Below are 5572 nucleotides of genomic sequence, written 5' to 3' on the forward strand. Positions count from 1 at the left end.
AAAAAAAAAAAAAAACCTCACAGCTGTCAAGTTGATTTGATTCATAGCGACCCCTCCTTGGGTTTCTAAGATGGTAGATTACCCAGAAGTAGATTACACAATCTTCCTTCTGAGGAGTGGCTGGTTGGTTTGAACCAGCAGCCGTCTGGTTAGCAGTCAAATGCCTTAAGCACTACACAACCAGAGCTCCTTAGCAATGGGTAAAGTCCCTGGGTAACACAAACCCAAAACGTTAAGTGCTTGACTACTAGCTTTCAAATTTGGTGTTTTGAACCCATCCAGATGCATTTTTGAAGACAGGTCTTGTGATCTGCTTTCTTGAAAATCCTATGGAGTAGTTTTACTCTGCACACATGGGCTTGCCATGAATTAAAGCCAAACCAAACCAAATCCACTGATATTGAGTCAAATCTGACTCATAGCGACTGCCATTGTGCTTCTAAGGCAGTAAATCTTTATGAAAGTAGAGTGTCCCATCTTCCTTCTGCAGGGCAGCTGGTGGGTTTGAGTTGCCAGCTTTCTGGTTAGCAGTCAAATGTCTTAGGCACTGCGACATCAGAGCTCCAAGGACATTAAGAAGAAGGGTAGCTTACCCCAAGTTGGAAGTGATCTTGTCAAGTGTTAAAATTCCATAACACTTTCTGGAAATTTTGTGGTTCAAACATTTCAATTTTCCCTTTTAATTATTAATAACCATTATATTCATCCCAAATAGGAAATATGTCCTGTTATTGTAACACCTCTGCTCTACCAACTGTAGTATTTGACAGATAAGTGATGCCAAAAACAGGTTGACTGAACACAATCACAGGTGAAGTTTATGAAAAGGTAGTGAAAATATAATAGAGCTATATTTAATGTTAGAAATACAAAATCACTTCTTATTCTAAATTATAGCGAATTATGAATAAGGTACAGTCTCAGAAAAAGTAGTGATGGTCTTTGCTGCTATTTCCACTTCAGTTTTCTCTACAATAATATAACTTAATATTTTTATCTTACTCTTCTCTGGAGCTCAAAGTGCCTATTGATCTAACCCACGTCCCTTGAGAGAATCAGATGTGCAGAATATTGCTGATCCATGATAGACAAAGCAGTAAGTGAACTTTAATTAAGATCCAGGAATAAAATTACTGTTTGAACTTCTAAAAAATAAATTACATAACAAGTGTATGAACCATGTGTAATACTTTTAAAAGTAAAATATTAATACAACACAATAAGATTTATCTGTAAATATGTACCTGATATGAAAAAACTGGACACTATTTTTCAAGATGAGAGGAGTATGTGTTTCTTCATGTATATATTCTCTATAAGATATTATAAAAAATTTCTTACTGACAGTCAATTGTTCAATAAAAGAAAGTGGTATTTGTTTTCTGTAGTTATCTAAAGAAATGTTCAGTGGAATTCTATCCCAAAGAAAGAGATGGGATAAAGGTAAGCTTGATAAATAATAACAAGCTGGGGAAAATGATCCTATGAGTTGTTCTTTTCTCTTCAGAGAGGCAGAACCCCCAGAGCCTTCAATAATGGCCTCAAAATAGACCCCCGATGTGGTAGTTCAGTTTGTGTGTCAGCTTGGCTGGGTCTGGTTGAGTGGTTGGGCAGCTGGATGTAGTATTCCCCACGACGAGACTGGTAATCAACTCCATGGTGGAATTTACTGTGAGTAGCTAGATGGGGCAATCTACTTCCGTAGTGATACTGCCTCGGAAACCCAAGAAGGGGTCGCTATGAGTCAGGTCTGACTCGACGGCACATAACAACACAACAACCCATATATAAGCAGAAGACTTGGGGAATGGTCTCTAGCCTATGGCACACTTGGACCCTGTATGTAGCCATGTCTTTGTTCAGCAGCCTGCCATGCTCTGCCAACCTTGGGACTTAAAGTAATGGTATGCCATGTGGTTTGGTAACATCGGGACTGTGCCTTTTTATTTGTCAACCTTAGGCTTCTCAACCTCAGCAGTCAGCAGCTGTCTGAGTAAAGAAACACCTCTAGCTCCAGTGGGTAGGGACTGGAGGCAGAGCTGAAGCCCAAGGCTGAGGGGCTTTCACCCAGACCCTAGAGCTTGGCACTTTGAACTTGGACTTAAAGCTGCCAAATTATAAGAATAAACTCCTGTTTGTTAAGGCCATCCCATTTGTGGTATATTTCTGTTAGAGTGACACTAGGTAATCAGAATGCCATACTACTAACATCCAGCACTTAAAATCAGTAAGATTTCCTCAACTACTTTTTATCTCATAACCTGTTTTAAGAAAACTATAATTAGGCAGGGAGCTCTGGTAGCATAATGCCTAAGGCACTATGGTTGACTATGGTTGACTGCTAACCAGAAGGCTGGTGGTTCAAACCCACCAGCAACTCCTTGGAAGAAAGGTTGGGCATCCTACTTCCCTAGTGATACAGCCTTGGAAACCCAAGGAGGGATCTCTATGAGTAGGGTTTGACTTGATGGCAGTGAGTTTTTAGTTTTTTATAATGAGGTGTGAAAAAAATTACTTTTAAAATATATTCCATGCTCTGTCAAGTTCATGTTTGTCACCACCAAGTATCTGGGCAAACTCTGAACTCATTAGGTCCATAATCTCTACTTCAAAGGAGGAAAATGGAATTAAAGAATTTTAAGTGTATACTTCTGAGAACAGGCACTCTGAGGGAGCTACAAGAAAGGCCTCAATTAAAAAAAAAAAAATTCTATTCTTCTAAGATGAAAAATTACAAAAAAAAAATTAAAAAAGAAAAGAAAGGTGACCTTCTAGAAAAAATACGAATATAGAGAATACCTACGACACTCTCCCAGAACTCAGCCATTGGGTAGGCAATGTCTGTGGCTGCTGTACTAACAGTAAAACACTTTCTGGGAAGGCTTTTTCTAGGAATGGTCATAGCTCCATACTGACAGAGCCACCCTGTACCACCTATTCCCTGGAATGCAGCCTCCAAAAGGCTGACTATGGTGATTAAATTTAATGAGCTACAACATGCAAAGAATCTAGAATAGTGTGTGATGCATAGTTTAAAAAACAAAAAATTGTCCTCATGTGAGCTCTACCTCTTGGAAACCACAGGTGTGTCAGAGCAGAGCTGTGCTCCATAGGGTTTTCAATGGCTGATGTTTTGGAAATAGATGACCAACCAGGACTTTTTTCCAAGATTCTTCTGGATGAACTTGAACTTCCCATCTTTCAGTTAGCAGCTGAGCACATTAGCTATTTGTGCCACCCAGTGACTCCAACACACAGTAGTTTCCCAATAATTAGTATGGCTCATTTATATATATAACATCCTTGGCTCTAATAGCAGTATATTCTGAAGATTTAGCTATAGTTTTGTCTAAAAAATCAATGACTTTCATACTGGCTTTACTTTTTTGCCTAATTGGTGAAAATTAAGTGAGCTGATTTAAGAAATTAGATAGTTAAAATTCTCCTTGGCTTACTGTGATGAGTCTTAAAAGAGAAAGCAAAGAAAGCTTTGATTTCAATAAAGTATGATTCCTAAAAGGTGATCTAGAAGAGGTATGAAAAGGGTAAAACCATGTAGCATTAGTAACAAACATGAGCTATAGTGAAAAACAATTTGCTGATAATACATGGGCATGTGAAACTATCAACACAAATGCTATAGTTACAGGAAGAAGTCCAGTTAAGTTTTGAATATTTTATAAATATCACTGTGGTTTGGCATCCAAGACATAGTTTAGATATTAATAAGATAGTGGACATAGTGTTGATGTAGATGAAACCAAGTCAATCTATGCTACACTCAGTGGCTAAGAGATTAAAAGACCTTATAGATATCCTAAACCAAAAATTAAAAGACATCCCATGTCTTAGTTCTCTGGTACTGCTATAACAAATCCATAAGTGAATGACTTTAACAAACAAATTTATTCTCACAGTTTAGGAGTCTAGAAGTCTGAATTCCAGACACAAGCTACAAGGAAAGCCTTTTTCCCTTTGTCAACTCTGGGGAAAGATCCTTGTCATCAGTCTTCTCCTGGGTCTAGGAGTTTCTCAGCACAGGGACCCAGGGTCCAAGGAGATGCTCCACTCCCAGTTTTCCTTTCTTGGTGGTAGGAGGTCCCTCTATGGTCTCTCTCTCTTTTTATCTCTCATAAGATAACAGGTGATACAAGTCACACCCCAGGGAAACTCCCCTCACATCAGATCTAGGCTGTGACCTGATTAAGAGTGTTGCATCCTACCCTAATTCCCTTACAACTGATTGACTAATCATATCACATCATAGGGAATGATTACATTATTACATAACTGCCAAATTACATCATTATATAATTGCCAAACTACTGAGAATCATGGACTAGCCAAGGTGACACATATTTTTGGAGAACACAGTTCAACCCATATCCCATTTCACAGAATCCTAAATGCAACCAAAATAAATTAATAAAGTTGAACAACCAATAAGCTGTCTTCTAGATTTCTTCTTACTTCATCCTTATTTTATTTACTACATTTTAGTCTGCTGCCTAACATATATTTTATGCATTAGATCTATATTATAACTCTCAGAAATTAAGTCAATTCTGACTCATAACAACCCTATAGGACACAGTAGAACAGGCAATATAGGGTTTCCAAGGCTATAAATCTTTACAGAAGCAGATTGCCTAATCTTTCCTCCATAGCATAGCTCGTAGGTTCAAACTGCTGACCGTTTGGTTAGCAGCTGAATGCTTTAACCACTGTGCCACCACAACTCTTAGAGACATGTTGTACCAATAAGAATCTGCTTACTAAAAGCACAATCTGGGCCACCACCTGTAGTAATTCAGGTTGGTCACTGCAAAGGGGCACTCAATCCAAAAAGAGGAGAGGTGAAATCAATGCCATATTCTGCTTAGGTGGCCCAGCATGGGCATTCTGAAGGATCAGGACCCCTTTTCTACTTTACAAAAAGATGTCATGTGAACTAGGAGTGGCCCTGAGCATCATTATGAATTCTTTAAGGACATAACAGGCAACCTGCTATTGCGATTCCAATATAGGCCATCCAAACCAAAAACCAAACCCATTGCCATGAGTCAATTTCAATTAACAGAAACCCTATAGGAGGGAGTAGAACTGCCCCATACCATTTCCAAAACTGTATATCTTCACAGGAGTAGACAGCTGCATCTTTCTCCCATATAACGGCAAGTTGGTTCAAACTGCTGACCTTTTGGTTAGCAGATAAATGCTTTAACCACTGTATCACCAAAGCTCCTTGTCTGAGTCACACTGGGGTATAAATACTAACTCAATCTTACTGTAAGTATGGCTTATCCAAAATGTTTATCCTCTTTAATCTGTTTCTCCAAATTTAAAAAGAGAATCATATTGCCCATTTCCCAGGACTGTTGGGAGAATTACAGATCTTGAACATGAAATGGCTCATGACCGTGGGACATCATACATTCAGATGTCAATATGTGATTTTTATAATTATTATCAATATACAATTGTAACTGAATTAAATTTTATCCATTAAATGCTTAAAATCTCACATAATGAATATTTGATATTTATTATAATAGTATAAAAAATATTAAAG

The sequence above is a fragment of the Orycteropus afer genome, unplaced genomic scaffold (genome assembly GCF_000298275.1).
Source record: "Orycteropus afer afer isolate SDZICR_OR568_19922 unplaced genomic scaffold, OryAfe1.0 scaffold00227, whole genome shotgun sequence".
Classification (NCBI taxonomy): Eukaryota; Metazoa; Chordata; class Mammalia; order Tubulidentata; family Orycteropodidae; genus Orycteropus; species Orycteropus afer.